Source organism: Mercurialis annua, linkage group LG2, assembly GCF_937616625.2.
Source record: "Mercurialis annua linkage group LG2, ddMerAnnu1.2, whole genome shotgun sequence".
Lineage (NCBI taxonomy): Eukaryota > Viridiplantae > Streptophyta > Magnoliopsida > Malpighiales > Euphorbiaceae > Mercurialis > Mercurialis annua.
In genome coordinates, this window is record NC_065571.1 from 33,895,212 (window position 1) to 33,916,493 (window position 21,282).

Here is a 21,282-nt window from a genome sequence, read left to right on the forward strand (position 1 = left end):
GACCCACCAGTGAGTTGGACTCACACTTTGAGATTAAGAGATTGGTCGCGGCTGACGTGGTTGAGTGTGAACACTCTCGGGTCGGACCATTTGGATCAGTTTGATTCGAATATTCGGAATAAGATAAATTAAGAGTTTAAGATTAGGGTTTCGGTCGGATCTACTATATGTGAATACTATGTTATTTTCATATTATATTGAGACAAATTTATATATGTTGAGTATGCGATGTGTATTTTGATAATACCAATAATAAGTTGCATATTCACTCAGTATTTTCCCAAATACTGACCCCTCACTCTGATGTTTGCAGGTATTAGAAGTCGGATCAGACAAACCATCTCCATTGTGCCAGAAGTCATTGGACTTGCATAAGTATGAGTTCCTAGAGCTGCCGTAGTCAGTAGGTGTTAGGCTAAGATTGGTGATTTGATTTCCAATAGTTGTTTTTGAATGTAAACTCTAACATAATATTTCAATATCTATAAGTATATTATTCAAAAGGGTTTTTCCGAAAATGTTTTATATATTATATTATGTTTTAATTGCGAAAAATTATTAGTGGTTTTAGGCTTGCTACGGGTTTTGGAGCTACCACTCCCATTCCCTAGCGCCGGTTTCGGCTCAATAATTTGGGTCGTGACAGGAACCCATGGTTATGGACCCGAATCCATTAGTATGGAACATTTTCTTTTCCAAGTAAAATCCCCTAGTATATGAAAGAGTCAAAAAGTGCTTTCGTTGTTGTGGAATAAGAAGCCTTCGTATCTTCATGTATGTATTTAATTTATTCGAAGCTATTAGAACGGGATACACTTTTTGGGGAATATGAGTCGAAGCAATAACAAGAATATTTCTAGTGGAACATCTTTCACAATCCCTGGAGAGATAGTTCACTAATTGACCGAGGGATAAGTAATTCGACTCATTCACATCCAGATCATGAATGTTTGTAATCCATATTATGCAAAGAGACATTGCTTTTGCTAATTCGAATTGAAAGGTGATATATAATCGATTTATTTCTGGTATCATATCCATAGTTCGCGTATTCATCCTAGTTAGAAACTCCAGCTCCGTATCAAAGTCGCGGTCGATATCGTCACTCACATCAATATCGTCACTATCATCAATATCGTCACTTTCATCAATATCGTCACTATCATCAATATCGTCACTATCATCAATAAGAAAACTCTTAGGCTTATTATCCAGGAACTTGTTCAGAAATACTGTAATGTAGGGAAGATAGGAGTTTGTCGCTAGGTATTTGACCAAATAGGATCGTCCAGTTCCTATAGAACCTATCACTAAAATACCCCTAGAGGGGGGTAAGGCTAAGCGGAGCGAAAATGGTTTTCCATGAGATGGAAAATGAAAACTATTCACCCCACGCGAGGTTTGTGAATAAGTGGTTGTCTGATAATAAGTAAGGAATATCCGTCTTTCTGCTAAACTGTGTGTATTGAACTCATAATTCATTAGATACTTTTTATTAATGTCAACTAAGTATCATAAATAAATTTCTCCCAGCTCTTCAATCACTTGATAACTAGAGTCATTCTTTGATATATGATCACTATGAGCCAGACTCAATAGAATTTTATCAATCCTTTTCTGTCGATAAGGTGGAGAACTGAACTAAGAATTCTCTTTCTTTATCATAAATTGAATCACTGTTCGCGACCAAGGATTCTATTTTATCATCAATTTAATCACCGTTCGCGTTTTTTCTTTTTCTTATCAATGAATAAATATGTTTACTTGTATGATTTAGATGTCTCGTATTTCTCGACAAAGTGATTCACTTGATGGGATTTGGTATGATACTTATGAGATCGATGAGATTGATATTCAAAAATGGCTTCTTAGAACATATTGATTTAACCCCATAAGCGGAACCACCACCCCATAGCATGTTGCTGCCAGAAGGAGAACCACGAATTTCTTATAGAAAATCTCTTAATTGTTTCAGAGCAATTAGAAAGAGATTGTTTAACCATAAAGAATTCAGTTCAGACGTAGGATACTTATCTAGAAGTTTTCGCAACTCCATCATGTAGGATGTAATCATCAAAGATTTGACCTTTTCTGTAATAACCCGGAATTTTAAAGAATAAAATATTGCCACGTGTCTAATATTTTATTAGACGGGAATTGGTAAATTAAATTTAAAGGTAAATTTAGTTTACAAATGTCCCTAAAAGTATATTGTGACAATAGGATTTCAAATTTGAATTTTAGAAATTTAAATTTGGTTATTTATATAGTTAACGGGGATAATATAGACTTATGAATTCGGTGCAGAATAATCCATAATTTCCGTGCGAATATTTTTGGTGTCAATATTCGCAGAATATTTTAAAAAGGTTATCGTGAAAATTTGATAAAATTTGGGAGTAGAAATTTTATCAAGCGCGGCCAATATAGGCGTAATAAATCGAAAATGATTTATCAAAAAATAAAATATAAGTCGGATGAGAATAAAAATTATATTTTTATTCTTTTTATATTTTATTTGATTTTTGGTAAAAGTTTCACGAAATTTGTAAGTCGTTTCTGTTTGAGCTACGGACGACTAATTAAGAATTTGAGTTAAAGTGGTATATTAACCAATTAGTCTATATATATGGTGCCATATGAAAGGAAATGGACACAGAATTCATTTCTTTCAATTTAAGAAAGAAGATGGAGCTGCTTTGCTCCCAGAGAGTTGGCGAGCTAGGGTTTCAATTTTTTGATCGTCCGTTTCTCGATTCTAACTCCGTTTCTTCGACGATTACTCGAGTAATCGAGGTATTAATCCCGTATTAAACATTTATTTCAATATATTTCGATATAATTCGAATATATATTTGTTTATAAACGGTTACCGTATCGAACGATCGATTTAAACGTCTGATTTATAATTGGGTTGTGTATATGTGTTATAGGATGTTAAATTTGCATTTTTGGACGTTTCAAATTAAAAGAAGCACGTCGGAACGGCCCGTGAATAGATTTTCCCGGGGCGGCGTGCGGCGTGCGCCCGCACAACTGTGCGACGCGCCCGCACAGTGCGTGCGGCGTGCGCCCGCACAACTGTGCGACGCGCCCGCACAGTGCGTGCGGCGTGCGCCCGCACAACTGTGCGACGCGCCCGCACAGTTTGTGCGGCGTGCGCCCGCACAAGCGGCGACGCGCCCGCACAGTTTGTGCGACGCGCCCGCACAACTGTGCGATGCGCCCGCACAGTTTGTGCGACGCGCCCGCACAGGCTGGCGGCTCGCCCGCATTGATAGTTCCTCGAACGCATACGTGGGGACTTTGTCGGACTTTGACGGGGGGCTATTCCGAGGGGTTTTCGCCTAATAACCCGAGATGTTTTCCGACCTAATCTAAAACGTTTTAAAGAAATGTTTTTAAACCTAAGATAAAGACTTTTAAAATGACATTTTAAAAGTAAAGTTAAACGTTTAAAAGGACTTTGAAAAAGTTAAAGTCGACGTTTAACCAGTTTAAAAGATTTAGCAATCGGCTTTGCTAAATAATTAGTATACGACTGTGAATTGTTTTGACAATCAAGTATATACTATTAAATGATTTTAATTATACCTAAAATGACTTCTAGAGAGAAGTCTAAACGTTTTCTCGAGGTGAAAACGGTTTATATGGTTTTTAAGAAATAAAAGACCATAAGTGTTATGTGTTATATGTTTATATGATTTGTCTGGACCTAGGTTTCAGGACTTAGATGTTTAAAGCAGAACAAATATTGATGTGTTGTCTTGTGTGTTTTGTATGTTTGATCCGACTAGCTATCCAGCAGTCAGACAAGGACTCCAAGGAGTCTGTCACACTTACGGCGGTGCTAAATAGTAACTTAGCAGTACTGTGAGTTTACGTGTTTACTTTTGAATATCAGTATTCAATTATTTTAAATCCATAAATCGCAGTAGTATAAACTAGCCAAGAGAGGTCCATTGGAACGAGCTACCTATTGGGCGGCAATAGGGTTGCGTGATCACCAATACCGATTTTTAGATGTACTTCTGTCGAGGTATAGAGGTATGCATGTCGTGTAAGTCATTGGGAAAGTAGATGCCCTGACTTCACGGGTAAACCCTGAGACGGCAGTAATACAGTTACGGTCGCGGAATAAGCCGCGAAGGTAGTTTCTGATTACGGTCCACGTACCAGAGATACAGAATTGGACGGCAGTGATTCAGTTCACGGTCTTTATTCTGTTGTCCATAAGCTCGTAAGATGAGTGTGTCTGTTGGGACATTTGTGAACTAGGGTTTCATATGGATCGACGTAATTGGTCTTATTTTATATATCACTGTTTTATATATATAATGCGATTTTGGTATTTATCTGTAAACTGTTTACTCACTCAGAAATATTTATATTTCTGATCCCGTTGTTGTTTCCTAATTTTCAGGCAATGAGCTTTGAGGTCAGTCGAGCTTCCACATCCCTTCTTCAGGAAAGCTCTTCTTTGGTAATATACATAGAATTTTGTACTCTTAGTATGCTGCAATAGTATAAGTGTAATATGTCAGCAGCCGTTCCACTAGTCCTCTGTTTGTAGATACTCGGATAGGATCTAGTGCACGTGTGTACCTTTAGGGTGGCTGCTTAGTGACATATTGTGTCTAGTTACCGAGTCGGCCTCGTGTGTTTTTGTGAGGGTCAAAAAAAGTATGTTTTATATACGCCGGCTACGTGTAACCGGTCCGCTGTGTATTTTAATATGTTTAATACCACCGTTGCGAGACGCAGAGGTGTCCGCATTATTTTATTAAACATATTACAAGTGGCGTGTGGTTGGGAACGGGGCTGCCTATGTGTTAAGGCAAGCGAAAGATAAGTCCCTGGTTTTCCAATGTTTATACGCCAGGGTTTTCAGAAGGAAGCAAGGGTTGAGATAACGAGGTTATCCAACCAGTACTTCTGAAAACCATATTTCGCTTATATATATATATATATATATATTTTCAGAAAATGTGTTTTCGTTAAATGAGAAAAGTTTTAACGTTCTTTTCTGAAAACGGATTGTAAAAGAGGTACGATCCAGTAATAATATTTGCGAAAAATTTCTAGAGGTTCTAGGCTTGCTACGGGTTTCGGAACAACCATTCCCATTCCCTAGCGCCGGTCGTGACTTGGATTAGGGTGGAATTCGGGTCGTGACAAAGTCGGTATCAGAGCAACGTTTTAAGTACTCGACCATCCGAAATACTGTTGCTGATACTGATAAGTAAGTTGTGTTAGGAATTGTAAGTATTCTAGTAGACTATTGCAGCAACATAGGATTTGAGTCATGTCTTGATCAGTTTTCAGTTGTTGAAATCATTCAGCTATAAGTAGCAACCAGTACACTTGTGTAGTCTATATATGTGATGTTTGATCAGGAACATATGAAATGTTCTTGTGTTTGTAACGCAACGCTAACGAGGGAGAATGTGTATGCTAATGAGGAGCAAGAGGAACAAAGTTTGAATAGATTGAGATGCTATGTGAGAATGTTCATGAGGAAGGTAAAGGAAAACTTATACGTAGATGCAGACGAGGAAAAAAGGTCCGATGATTTGAGAGGCACTACCGCCTCGACAATCATCCTCAGGTAACATTTAGATATGTGTCTTACGTTTAAGTAAGTACGTTTATGTGTTTTAGTATGAGATACTAAAACTAGAAAACATAAAGTACAGATAGAGAATATCCTTAAACAAGAATACAAATACAAATGAACAATATATGTTAATAAACATCCTGACGATGAATAATAGCATAAAAGGTAAATGATAAATAAAGAACAATAAAGCCTAATGTGAGGATTAGGAAAACCTTGAAATGACACAGATAAGTAGTTTGAAAAGAAACTTGTTAAAGTTTTGTTTTACAGTTGAACGTATAATTGTGCTCAGATGCATTAAAGGTGCATGTTGCAAAAATCACTATAGAAGAAGCACACCTGAATTTTATATATATGATATATATACATAAAATGATTTTGATTAGGGCATGCATCATATATATATTGATATATCAGTATATCAATGAAAAGTGAATTGAAATAGCAACTCCTTGGGGATGAGAGATGTCATCACCCTGAAGCACAATTGTATGAAAAAGGTTTTGAATCGTGAATTTGAGAATTCACAATTTGTTTTAAAAGTGAAATTTAAAGAAAGGCTTGCAAGCAAAACAAATTGATTTGTATTGTTAAGCGTCAATGTACGCGAGACAAAAACTGTATTTGCTCAAACGAAAACTCTATGACAGTGACAAGGTAGAAAAAAAAGGATAAAGAATAATGGTTTTAACTATAAGAATAAATAATAAAGATCTAAATTATAATGTTTCGTTCCGAGACATTAGAGATTAATGAAAGTACAGGAAGAGTAGAGTGAGTGAGAATCTATATTCTTACTCAGGAATAGACTGATATAAGTCTAGTGATGAACTTTTATGGTAAATAAAAGTTCGAGGGTAGACAATAGAAGATTGTCATGATTAAGATAAGAGAGTAGGATCTAATTAAACACAACTCGGTTAGTTTAACTTCAAGTAACTATATGTGAACAAAGTCATACACAGGTGTTTAATTAATCGGATTGGAGATTAGTCTTACAGACAGAGCAGATGTCAGTAATGGACATATCTCTTAAATCCACACGAGTGGTTAGATAAACCAAAATTCATAAGTCTGAGAGGAGTAAACCTCAGCACTTAAATAATAAACAACAACGAAACATCTACAAGAAAGATGGTAAAAGAAAGTGCGAGTATTCTCAGAACCGAGTAGGTACGCTACTAGTTCTGAAATGAATAAAGACGATCAATGAATATGTTAACGACTAATGGAGTTGTTAAGTTGTGTTAACAGATATTCATTAATGAAAATGATTATTAAATCATAAAATGAATAAATAATATACTTAAAAAGTATATCAAACCTTGAACCAACATAAAATAAAGATGTTATCAAGGTGTAAATGAGATGGAGATAGTGAATGGAAGGAGTAAGTTTCAGAAGTTGTCTGGAAACTAACAGGGTAAATTAAAACCCTAATAACTTGCGATCGAACCGTTAGATCGGTTTTTGATATTGGGATATGATAGTCCCAAGACAGTTGTCTATGTTTTAGCCGTTGCGATCGACGAACGGAGAGTTAGACGATGTTCGACGATGAAGGCATTGTTGTAAAACTTGTGTGAAATTTTGGCAGTAAGCCAAAACTGCAAGTAACAACGATAAGAAGTATAAATTTTAATTAACTTGGAATTATCAATATGAGCTCCATATATGTATGTAATGAGTTTGAAAACTGTGTTGAGACAGAAATTTCAAAAGATGAAAATTCCGAGAACCGAGCCTTATGACTGTGAGGTCTTGGCTGGCTGATAACGGAATATACATGTAGTAAACATGTATTTTAAATGTCGAGTCAGAAAAAGTATAAAGTATGGCCGACTAAAAGTAGAAAAATGTTAATAAACATTTTGTTTTCAAAGTGAAATGTTTGAAAACTGAGCTAAAGTTGATAGTTAGTTAATTAAATGCGATAGTAACAGCTATAGTACAGTTATAATAACTGTTAGCTGTGAACAAGGAGAATATGTATGTGGAAAGAGGCTAAGAAGTCTAATTAACCTTGGAAATACCGAAAACTAGTGGCGGAAGTATAGTTTTGCGGTGACTGTGAACGAGTTAGGAAGGTGTTTCATGGCAGATGATTAGGTTATAACCTACACTTATACCCATATAACCACATCATTAGTGTGAGAGGAACCCAGTAATTCAATCTGTAGCATGAAGTTATTATAGATTGATAAGGAGTAACAGACATTCTGTACAAGATATAGAATTCATAAGGAAGTGTAAATGATGTTATGGATGAGTAGTCTGTTTATGGAACGGGAGTTCCAACAGATGAAGAGGGTAAGGTTAGAGATTGAAAGTATTTATCCAACATTACCCTAAAGTGATTAAAAGATACGAAAAATTTCATAATAAGATTAAAAATCTTAGTTATAATAAGGTACAATAAAATGTACAACCAATAATAAACAGCAAACTAGAAAGTTCAAGGAATAAAAAGGAAAGTGAATTTAAAGGAGATATCATAAGACTTAATAATAAGTTGATATCCCATAAGTGAATTCAAAGCTTGTACTGTCTATAAAGAAGTACAACGAAAAGAGAAAGTAATAAGATGTATTAAGGGTATAAAGCTATAAGAATACAAGTTTGGCTAGTAGTCAACTTCAAGGACGATTTCGGAAACCGAAAAGAGGTCGGATTAAGTTTGACTCTTCACGAAAGTTGTAGATTATATGTCAAAATATAGGAATATTTTATTAAACGGGAATTGGTAAATTAAATTTAAAGTTAAATTTAGTTTACAAATGTCCCTAAAAGTATATTGTGACAATAGGATTTCAAATTTGAATTTTAGAAATTTAAATTTGGTTATTTATATAGTGAACGGGGATAATATAGACTTATGAATTCGGTGCAGAATAATCCATAATTTCCGTGCGAATATTTTTGGTGTCAATATTCGCAGAATATTTTAAAAAGGTTATCGTGAAAATTTGATAAAATTTGGGAGTAGAAATTTTATCAAGCGCGACCAATATAGGCGTAATAAATCGAAAATGATTTATTAAAAAATAAAATATAAGTCGGATGAGAATAAAAATTATATTTTTATTCTTTTTATATTTTATTTGATTTTTGGTAAAATTTTCACGAAATTTGTAAGTCGTTTCCGTTTGAGCTACGGACGACTAATTAAGAATTTGAGTTAAAGTGGTATATTAACCAATTAGTCTATATATATGGTGCCATATGAAAGGAAATGGACACAGAATTCATTTCTTTCAATTTAAGAAAGAAGATGGAGCTGCTTTGCTCCCAGAGAGTTGGCGAGCTAGGGTTTCAATTTTTTGATCGTCCGTTTCTCGATTCTAACTCCGTTTCTTCGACGATTACTCGAGTAATCGAGGTATTAATCCCGTATTAAATATTTATTTTACTATATTTCGATATAATTCGAATATATATTCGTTTATAAACGGTTACCGTATCGAATGATCGATTTAAACGTCTGATTTATAATTGGGTTGTGTATATGTGTTATAGGATGTTAAATTTGCATTTTTGGACGTTTCGAATTAAAAGAAGCAACGTCAGAACGGCCCGGGAATTGATTTTCCCGGGGCGGCATGCGGCGTGCGCCCGCACAACTGTGCGACGCGCCCACACAGTTTGTGCGGTGTGCGCCCGCACAACTGTGCGATGCGCCCGCACAAGCGGGCGACGCGCCCGCACAACTGTGCGATGCGCCCGCACAGATTGTGCGACGCGCCCGCACAACTGTGGGATGCGCCCGCACAGATTGTGCGACGCGCCCGCAAAGAATGTGCGACGCGCCCGCACAACTGTGCGATGCGCCCGCACAGAATGTGCGACGCGCCCGCACAGATTGTGCGACGTGCCCGCACAACTGTGCGATGCGCCCGCACAGTTTGGGCAACGCGCCTGCACAGGCCGGCGGCTCGCCCGCATTGATAGTTCCTTGAGCGCATACGTGGGGACTTTGTCGGACTTTGACAGGGGGCTATTCCGAGGGGTTTTCGCCTAATAACCCGAGATGTTTTCCGACCTAATCTAAAACGTTTTAAAGAAATGTTTTTAAACCTAAGATAAAGACTTTTAAAATGACATTTTAAAAGTAAAGTTAAACGTTTAAAAAGGACTTTCAAAGAGTTAAAGTCGACGTTTAACCAGTTTAAAAGATTTAGCAATCGGCTTTGCTAAATAATTAGTATACGACTGTGAATTGTTTTGACAATCAAGTATATACTATTAAATGATTTTAATTATACCTAAAATGACTTCTAGAGAGAAGTCTAAACGTTTTCTCGAGGTGAAAACGGTTTATATGGTTTTTAAGAAATAAAAGACCATAAGTGTTATGTGTTATATGTTTATATGATTTGTCTGGACCTAGGTTTCAGGACCTAGATGTTTATAGCAGAACAAATATTGATGTGTTGTCTTGTGTGTTTTGTATGTTTGATCTGACTAGCTATCCAGCAGTCAGACAAGGACTCCAGGGAGTCTATCACACATACGGCGGTGCTAAGTAGCAACTTAGAAGTACTGTGAGTTTACGTGTTTACTTTTGAATATCAGTATTCAATTATTTTAAATCCATAAATCGCAGTAGTATAACTAGCCAAGAGAGGTCCATTGGAACGAGCTACCTATTGGGCGGCAATAGGGTTGCGTGATCACCAACACCGATTTTTAGATGTACTTCTGTCGAGGTATAGAGGTATGCATGTCGTGTAAGTCATTGGGAAAGTAGATGCCCTGACTTCACGGGTAAACCCTGAGACGGCAGTAATACAGTTACGGTCGCGGAATAAGCCGCGAAGGTAGTTTCTGATTACGGTCCAGGTACAGAGATACAGAATTGGACGGCAGTGATTCAGTTCACGGTCTTTATTCTATTGTCCATAAGCTCGTAAGATGAGTGTGTCTGTTGGGACATTTGTGAACTAGGGTTTCATATGGATCGACGTAATTGGTGTTATTTTATATATAACTGTTTTATATATATACTGCGATTTTGGTATTTATCTGTAAACTGTTTACTCACTCAGAAATATTTATATTTCTGATCCCGTTTTTGTTTCCTAATTTTCAGGCAATGAGCTTTGAGGTCAGTCGAGCTTCCACATCCCTTCTTTAGGAAAGCTCTTCTTTTGTAATATAAATAGAATTTTGTACTCTTAGTATGCTGCAATAGTATAAGTGTAATATGTCAGCAGCCGTTCCACTAGTCCTCTGTTTGTAGATACTCTGATAGGATCTAGTGCACGTGTGTACCTTTAGGGTGGCTGCTTAGTGACATATTGTGTCTAGTTACCGAGTCGGCCTCGTGTGTTTTTGTGAGGGTAAAAAACAGTATGTTTTATATACGCCGGCTACGTGTAACCGTTCCGCTGTGTATTTTAATATGTTTAATACAACCGTTGCGAGACGCAGAGGTGTCCGCATTATTTTATTAAACATATTAACAAGTGGCGTGTGGTTAGGAACGGGGATGCCTATGTGTTAAGGCAAGCGAAAGATAAGTCCCTGGTTTTCCAATGCTTATACGCCAGGTTTTCAGAAGGAAGCAAGGGTTGAGATAACGAGGTTATCCAACTAGTACTTCTGAAAACCATATTTCGCTTATATGTATATTTTCAGAAAATGTGTTTTCGTTAAATGAGAAAAGTTTTAACGTTATTTTCTGAAAACGGATTGCAAAAGAGGTACGATCCAGTAATAATATTTGCGAAAAATTTCTAGAGGTTCTAGGCTTGCTACGGGTTTCGGAACAACCATTCCCATTCCCTAGCGCCGGTCGTAACTTGGATTAGGGTGGAATTCGGGTCGTGACATTTTCGAACTCTGTCTGTAACTCAATATAGGCTGGGGAATCAAAGAGAAGACGTGTACGTACGACATATCCAACAACAAGAAGAAGGAAAAGGACTGCATAGAGGAACTCCCGAACATTTGGCGATCTCAGATGAGTCGATATCAATGGTGGCTCATTATTTCGATGAATCATTTCTTTGGATAGAAGAAGATTATGTAAACACTTACTCGAAATCTCACTTATCAGATTCCATTGTGTAAGACACAATTTTTTCTGAAGAATTCACCATGATATATTTGATCCATGCATAATATCATAAAAAATGGATACAAATTTTTGACTACTACTTAATATCAGTAATAGGTCTGAAAAAATATCTAAAAATAGCAAATTTTAGAAATTTGTATCCTGTCAAAATAAGGAACCATGGCATATATGTTTGGAATAGATTCCATTTTGAGAGAGTAAAAAAAACACTATCCCGTCGAAAGGTTCTATAAATCTGCCCTTTTTCAACACATTTCTTTAGACAAAGACTCCGTTTTTTCCTCTTTTTGGATGGTAAATATTTCTTAGAACATGGAGTGTGAATCAAACCCATATTTGAATTGAAATTGAGATACTGATGCAAGTTCTTCCCTTTTGAATCAGATAGATTCATATCCAAAAGAGATTGATAATAAGTTCTTTCAAAATAGATTATTTGTCCCTCTGTTAGAGGTGTTCCAGAAATGTCTGCGATCGAATAAATAGCTCTATGAACGAATGGAAGGGTGATATTGCTTATAAGTCGAGTAGCTTTTTAGTTTTAGATTAGGTCAAATTGCCCGTAAGCTCATTCATTCTCTTTTCCAGTGGAGTGCTACTCTCCTTTGTACGACTACCTAACTTTTGAGTCGGTCCATTCTTTGTAGATAGAGGGGCACCTAATGCCTCCTTTTCGCCTTTTATTGGAAGGAAAGTCCGTCCCCCTGCCTTTACTCTTAAACCATAATGGATTACCTAGCCCACCCGAACCAAGATGAGCCCCTGAGGATGGATTTCTTTTCCACGTGAAGATTATTGGAATCCGCGGGGGACAAATAAGAACTTATATCTCCCGGACAGTCGGACCGTTAAGCAACTCAAGAGCAAGGAGTGCCGAACTTTTTACGACTTCTAGATTAGCAAATCCAGTAAGCACACCTAACCTAGACAGATCCACTATTCCTGTACCGGTTTAGTCTGTTGCTCTTAGGCGTATGGGTTCTAGAGTAGAGAGAATTCCTATTGACTGTCTTTCCTTCGGGGGAACTCCCTTAAGCCCAGATCTTTGCTAACCTTCTATCCTTTCCTCTTTCCCCTAAAAAATCCCCCTTAGTCGAGCATATTAAACTAATCTTGTTAAGCTGGAATATAGGGATGATTTTAGGCGGGTTCAGTCTTCAGTTAACCCCAACATAAGCCTGAAAGTATCACATCAGGCCACCGCTACTATTACTTTTCTGTCACTCCGGGAATAAACTCCCAGCAAAGAAGTGAAGAGTGAGACTCATTTTCTTTCCCTTTCTAATCTAAGAGTTTCTTCCCTCTCTTTAAGTTCCTAACCCACATGAGAAAGCTTCTATTCTTTTCGTGTTGTGACTCAATTGAAGCCCTTCTTTCTTTTTAGTTATTCAAAGGGTATTAAATCAGGAGGTTCAGAAGCGGATATGAATCAAATCCTTTCCTAGGGGTGAGTGGTTATGTAAATGTAAGTAGAAAGCTGCCATCTAAAAGATGTTACTAGTCAGTATGCAAAGCCTTCTAGTCCCATCCCCTTCTGTAGTAGGAACTCCCTGCCTTCACACCTGAAGGGACGATTAGAGGGTTTTGCAGAATACATACCTTCCATGTAAATGATCATAGGATAGTAGTCTGAGGCGGTACGAGGGATGTTTCCAACCACAGTTTATGGTAAAATATCTTTCAACTTCTACTTTACTAAGGCTGTTTAGCTTAAATAGCTAAAAAGTTGAAACGTTTGGATTTATTTCGTATCGTTTGTAAACGTTTGGTTTCAATCGCTAAAAATATGAAACGTTTGGATTTGTTTCGTAACGTTTTAAATGTTTGAATTTGTTTCGTAATGTTTTAAACATTTGGCTTAAATCGCTAAAAAGGTGAAACGTATGGATTTCTTTGGTAACGTTTGTAAACGTTTCGCTGAAATTGATAATAATGTGAAGCGATTGGATTTATTTTATAACGTTTTAAATGTTTTGTTTTGTTTCGTAACATTTGTAAACATTTGGCTTAAATCCAAACATTTCACCTTATTAGCAATTTCAGCCAAACGTTTACAAACGTTACCAAAAAAATCCATACGTTTAATCTCTTTAGCGATTTAAGCCAAACGTTTAAAACGTTACGAAACAAATCCAAACGTTTAAAACGTTACGAAACAAATCCAAAAGTTTCACATTTTTAGCGATTGAAACAAAATGTTTACGAACGTTGCGAAACACATCCAAAGGTTTCACCTTTTTAGCGATTTAAGCCAAACATTTACAAACGTTACAAAACAAATCTAAACGCTTAACCTTTTTAGCAATTTAAGCCAAGCGTTTACAAACGTTGCGAAACAAATCCAAACGTTTCACCTTTTTAGCGATTTATGCCGAACGTTTACAAACGTTAGGAAACAAAACCAAACGTTTCCCCTCTTTTGTGATTTAAGCAAAACGTTTACAAACGTTACGAAACAAATCCAAACATTTCTCCTTTTTAGCGATCGAATCCAAACGTTTACAAACGTTACGAAACAAATCCAAACGTTTCCCCATTTTAGCGTCTTAAGAAAAACGTTTAGAAACCTTACGAAACAAAACCAAACGTTTACAAATGTTACACCTTTTTAGCGATTTAAGACAAACGTTTACAAACATTTTGTAACAAATCCAAACGTATCAACTTCTTAGCGATATAAGCCAAATATTTACAAACGTCACGAAACAAAACCAAACATTTACAAACGTTACGAAACAAATACAAATGTTTCACCTTTTTAGCAATTTAAACCAAACATTTACAAACGTTACGAAAGAAAACCAAATGTTTCACCTTTTTAGCGATTGAAGCCGAACGTTTACAAACGTTACGAAATATAACCAACTGTTTCACCTTTTTAGCAATTTAAGCCAAACGTTTACAAACGTTACGAAACAAATCTAAACGTTTCACCTTTTTAGCGACTGAAGCCAAATGTTTACGAACGTTACCAAACAAATCCAAATGTTTCACCTTTTTAGCGATTTAAGCTAAACGTTTACAAACATTACAAATCAAATCCAAACGTTTCACCTTTTTAGCGATTTAAGTCAAATATTCGCAAACGTTACGAAACAAATCCAAACGTTTCACCTTTTTAGCGATTTGCGCAAAACCTTTACAAAGGTTACAAAACAAATCCAAACGTGTCACCTTTTTAGCGATTTAAGCCAAACATTTACAAACGTTACAAACAAATCCAATAGTTTCACCTTTTTAGCGATTTAAGCCAAATGTTTGCAAACGTTACGGAACAAAACAAAACGTTTAAAAGGTTACGAAACAAATCAAAACATTTCCCATTTTTAGCGATTTAAGCCAAATATTCAAAAACGATACGGACTAAAACAAAACGTTTCACATTTTTAGCGATATAGGCCAAACGTTTACAATCTTTACGAAACAAATCCAAACGTTTCCCCTTTTTAGCGATTTAAGCCAAACGTTTATAAACATTACGAAACAAAACCAAATGTTTCACCTTTTTTTGTGAATAAAGCCAAACGTTTACAAACGTTACAAAATAAAGCCAAACGTTTCTCCTTTTTAGCGATTTAAGCAAAACCTTTACAAACGTTAAAAAGCAAATCCAAACGTTTCCTTTTTACGAAACAAATACAAGCGTTTCACCATTTTAGCAATTTAAGCCAAACGTTTACAAACGTTACGAAATGTTTGCTTTTGTAAACGTTAGGCTTAAATCAGTAAAAAGGTGAAACGTTTGGCTTAAATCGCTAAAAGGGTGAAACTTTGGTTTTGTTTCGTAACGTTTATAAACATTTGGCTTAAATCGCTAAAAAGGTGAAACGTTTAGATTTGTTTCGTAATATCTGTAAACGTTTGGCTTATATCGCTAAAATGGGGAAACCTTTGGATCTGTTTCATAACGCTTGTAAACATTTGGCTTAAATCGCTAAAAAGGTAAAACATTTGGATTTGTTTCGTAACGATTGTAAACGTTTTGCTGAAATCGCTAAAAAGGTGAAACATTTGGATTTGTTTTGTAATGTTTGTAAACGTTTGGCTTAAATCGATAAAAATGGAAACGTTTGATTTTGTTTCGTAATGTTTGTAAACGTTTGGCTTAAATCGCTAAAAATGTGAAACGTTTGGATTTGTTTCGTAACGTTTGTAAACGTTTGGCCTAAATCGCCAAAATGGGGAAACGTTTGGATTTGTTTTGTAATGTTTGTAAACGCTTGGCTTAAATCGCTAAAAAGGTGACACGTAAGGATTTGTTTCGTAACGTTTGTAAGTGTTTAGCCTAAATCGCTAAAAAGGTGAAATGTTTGAATTTGTTGCGTAACGTTTGTAAACGTTTGGTTTTGTTTCGTAATATTTGTAAACGTTTTGCTTAAATCGCTAAAAAGGCGAAAAGTTTGATTTTGTTTCACTAAGAAACAAAAGCAAACAAAATGTTTACAAACGTTACGAAACAAAATAAATACGTTTCACATTTTTAACGATTTAAGTCAAACGTTTAGAAAAGTTACGAAACAAATCCAAGTGTTTCACCTTTTCAGAGATTTAAGCGAAACGTTTACAAACATTGCGAAACAAATCCAAGTGTTTCACCTTTTTAGAAATTGAAGCCAAACATTTACAAACGTTACGAAACCAAACTAAACATTTCACCTTTTTAGCGATTTAAGCCAAATGTTTACAAACGTTATATACGTTACAAAACAACACCAAACGTATCACCTTTTTTAGCAATTTAAGCCAAACGTTTATAAACGTTACGAAACAAATCCAAACGTTTCACCTTTCCCTATTTTAGCGATTTAAGCCAAACGTTTACAAACGTTACGACGCAAATCTAAACGTAACGTTTGTAAACGTTTGGCTTAAATTGCTAAAAAGGTGAAACGTTTGGTTTTGTTTTGAAACGTTTGTAAACGTTTGGTTTAAATCGCTATATTGGGGAAAGGTGAAACGTTTGGATTTGTTTCGTAACGTTTGTAAAAGTCTTTTTCAAAAACTAGCATTAAGGGCATTACAACGATATACGAAAGGAATGAAGAAAAACTCGTGATTGGTGACATTTGGCTTAAATTGTTAAAAAGGTAACACGTTTGGTTTTTTTTCGAAACGTTTGTAAACGTTTGACTTAAATTGCTAAAAAGGTGAAATGCTTGGATTTGATTCGTATCGTTTATAAACATTTGGTTTAAATCGCTAAAAAGGGGAAATGTTTGGATTTGTTTCGTAGGTTTGGTAAACGTTTGGCTTAAATCGCTAAAAAGGTGAAACATTTTGATTGGTTTTGTACCGTTTATAAACGTTTGGCTTAAACCTCAAAAAATGTGAAATGTTTCGCAATGTTTGTAAACGTTTTGATTTGTTTCCAAACGTTGAAAAACTTTTGGATTTGTTTCGTAACCTTTGTAAACGTTTGGCTTAAATCACTGAAAAGGTGAAATGTTTGTATTTGTTTCGTAACGTTTGTAAACGTTTGGCTTAAATCGCTAAAAAGGTGAAACATTTGGTTTTCTTTCTTAACCTTTGTAAACATTTGGCTTAAGTCGCTAAAAAGATGAAACGTTTGGATTTGTTTTGTAACATTTGTAAACGTTTAGCTTAAATCGCTAATAAGGTAAAACGTTTAGATTTGTTTCATAACATTTGCAAACGTTTGGCTTAAATTGATAAAAAGGTGAAACTTTTGGATTTGTTTCGTAACGTTTGTAAACGTTTGGTTTTGTTGATAAAAAGGTGAAACGCTTGGATGTGTTTCGTATTGTTTGTAAACATTTGGCTTTAATCGCTAAAAAGGTGAAATGTTTGGATTTTTTTCGTAGCTTTTTTAAACGTTTTGCTTAAATCGCTAGAAAGGTGAAACATTTGGATTGGTTTCGTACCGTTTGTAAACGTTTGGCTTAAATTGCTAAAAATGTGAAATGTTTTGTAACATTTGTAAACGTTTAGATTTGATTCCACACGTTTACGAACGTTTGGATTTGTTTCGTAACCTTTGTAGGAGTTTGGCTTAAATAGCTAAAAATGGGGAATTTGTTTCGTAACGTTTATAAACGATTGGCTAAATTGATAAAAAGGTGAAACATTTGTATTTGTTTCGTAACGTTTGTAAACGTGTGGCTTAAATTGCTAAAAAGGTGAAACATTTGGTTTTATTTCTTAACCTTTGTAAACGTTTGGCTTAAATCGCTAAAAAGGTAAAACGTTTGGATTTGTTTCGTAACGTTTGTAAACGTTTGGCTTAAATCGCTAAAATGGTGAAATGGTTGGATTTGTTTAGTATCGTTTGTAAACGTTTGGTTTTGTTTCATAACGTTTGCAAACGTTAGAGATTTAAACCAAACATTTAGAATTGTTACGAAACAAAACCAAAGGTTTAACCTATTTATTAATTTAAGCCGAACGTTTAAAATGTTACGAAACAAATTCAAACGTTTCTCTTTTTAGCAATTTAAGCCAAACGTTTACAAACGTTACGAAACAAATCAATGCATTTCATATTTTTAGCAATTCAAGCCAAACGTTTACAAACGTTACGAAACAAATCCAAACGTTTCTCCTTTTTAGCGATTTAAGCCAAACGTTTACAAAGGTTACGAAACAAATCGAAATGTGTCACCTTTTTAGCAATTTAAGCCAAACGTTTACAAACGTTACGAAAAAATCCAAACGTGTCATATTTTTAACGATTTAAGCCAAACGTTTATACTTTTTAGCAATTTAAGCCGAACATTTAAAAACGTTACGAAACAATACCAATCGTTTCTCCTTTTCAGCGATTTAAGTCAAACATTTACAAATGTTACGAAACAAATCCATGCGTTTCACCTTTTTAGCAATTTAAGACAAACGTTTCGAAACAAAACCAAACGTTTAAAACGTTAAGAAACAAATCCAAACGTTTATAAACATTTGGCTTAAATTTTAATTATCGGCAAAAATATCTAAAATAATTTATTAAACAATTTGAAACAAAAATATAAATTTATATCCTATTGGCCCACTAAGTCAAAGATCATAAAATATCAATTTATTAATAATTAATCAAATTAATAATTTAATTTTTAATAATTCAAATATTCTTTTTAGATTTTAAAGAAAATAATATTACTAATTTGTCAATTTTCAAATTAAAATGAAATCCCCTATTTAACAATCAAAATTAATTAATCAATTTACAAAATCAATATAAACTACTTCACAATAACTTATGGAACCTATTTAATTAACTCAACACAATTCAATGATCAAATAATCTTTTAACCATAAAACCAACCAAGCCTTGACAAATAATCGTCTCCTACATTTGATCATAACCCAAGTTTACATACACAGTAGCAAACCAAAAATCTTAAGCTTCCAATACCCCAACAATTTCTTAGCAACACTCATCAATCATGATCAACTCCTAAACACAATATTAAAATAGTTATGCCAACCCAAAAGATAGAAGGCGAGATTCGAGAAACGATTTGCAGAAATTATGAAACCGAGAAACCAAAAGGAAAAACATAAAATTAATTAAGGAACACTAGTTAAGAGTTCAATGATTCTAACACCCAAAACTCTCAATCAAAAGATAGCATAAACATAACCCAAAAAAGATTCAATATCATAGCTAATAGACTAAATGAATTCGGCAGTAGCAATCCAACACATTCACAGTTTTAAAACAAAATAATACGGCGAGACAGCGGCGATTAAAACAGAATAATCCACGTACCGTTTGGCGAATGAAAAGTGTAGAAACGTAGAGGAACGAGTCTACTATCACGGGGAATAAAAGGAACTGATTTCGATCTCCGAACAGATGCGAAACAGATTGAAAAACAAAAGTATCGTTTAAGGGCCAAAACAGAAAATAACTTAAAAATGGTAAAACGGCGTCTATAACAAAAAATAAAACGTACCATTTTATGAAAACTAAGCTCGGACTTGTAGAGCGCTGAGTCTACAATCTCAGGAATCAAACGAAACAAAATTTGGTTCTGAAACGGAGGAGAATGAATCAGAATACGTAGGTGTCGTTTTCAGCTAGAAACATAATTTTACAACTTGAAGCTTACTGATTTACACATCGATTTGGCGATGAAAATACGAATAATCTTAGAGGGAAGAGCGGCTAGGGTTTGATGAGAGTTTGAGGAATAAACGAGTTGGAGAATAAACGTGATATATATGGAGACGTGAAGAATAACAAGGCAGCGAGATTCTCGCAAAACCACTGCTAACAAAGACGTACACGAACGTGTACTGATCATCAGCCAAAAGGAAGGGTCTCGTTCGAGACCCTGATGGTCTCGAATGAGACCATCAAATAAGTTGTACGTTCGTGCTTGAGAGCACGAACGGGAAGCAACAAAAACTCAGGGTCTCGAACCAGACCGAACCTGTTTCAGCACAGGTCTCGTTCGAGACCTGTCTTGGGCGGGTAGAACTCTTCTTCTTTTTTTTGAATTTAGCCCATGGGCCAAATCAAACCTAACTTAGACTAGAACCTATCAATATGCTCTAACCACAAAACGAATTATTAACCAAACCACCAAACGAATTTTAGTTACGTAAACGACTCAAAATATTTCCAAAACTCGCAAATTAAATTTCAAATTTTTTACGGGGTATTATATTCGCCCCAACTAATTAAAAATTCGTCCTCGAATTTAATACAATAAATACATAGCACCACGAATAACACAAAACAGAAGTAAAACTCATAAAAATCAAATAACAATCAAATTTTGTACCTTAAGGAAATAGAAAAGGATAGCGACTCCGCATATCCAACTTGGTCTCCTAATTACACTCTTCAACAGAATGGTTCCGCCATAAAACTTTGACCATCAGAATCTCCTTGTTCCATAACTTACGAACTTGCTTATCGACAATCTCAACTGGCTGCTCCTCGTAAGATAACTCATTGTCAACCTCAACACTCTGCGGTACTATCACGTGAGAAGGATCAGAAATACACTTCCGCAACATGGAAATGTGAAACACTGGATGAACTAACGACATATCTGGTGGCAACGCTAACTTGTACGCCACTGCTCCAATACGCTCAATGACCTCATATGGACCAACATACCTCGGTGCTAACTTCCCCTTAACACCAAAACGCACAACGCCCTTCATAGGCGAAACCCGAAGAAACACAAAATCTTCAACCCGAAACTCGATGTGTTTTCTCTTCGAATCAGCATAACTCTTATGCCGACTAAAAGTTATCTCTAACCTCCGTTTGATTAATGGTACCTTATCTGAGGTAATCTGAATAATCTCTACTCCCGAGAGCTTACGCTCGCCAACCTCCTCCCAAAAGATAGGAGATCGACAGTTGCGCCCGTACAGAGCCTCATTTGGTGCCATCTCGATACTAGCGTGGTAGTTGTTGTTATAGGAGAACTCAATCAAAGGCAAATGAGTATCCGAGCTACCCTGAAAATCCAGAACACACATCCTGAGCATGTCCTCCAAAGTCTGAATAGTCCTCTCAGACAAACCATCAGTCTGAGAAAAGCAGTAATGAAATCCAACCTCGAACCTAAAGATTCCTGCATCGCCTTCCAAAATCGAGAGGTGAAAA

General features: G+C 35.6%; 1 pseudogene; it reads right to left on the reverse strand.

Moving 5' to 3' along the window:
• Positions 1–624: 624 nt before the first annotated feature.
• LOC126668443 (protein Ycf2-like) lies at positions 625–21,065 on the reverse strand (annotated as a pseudogene).
• Between the last annotated feature and the right edge of the window lie 217 nt (positions 21,066–21,282).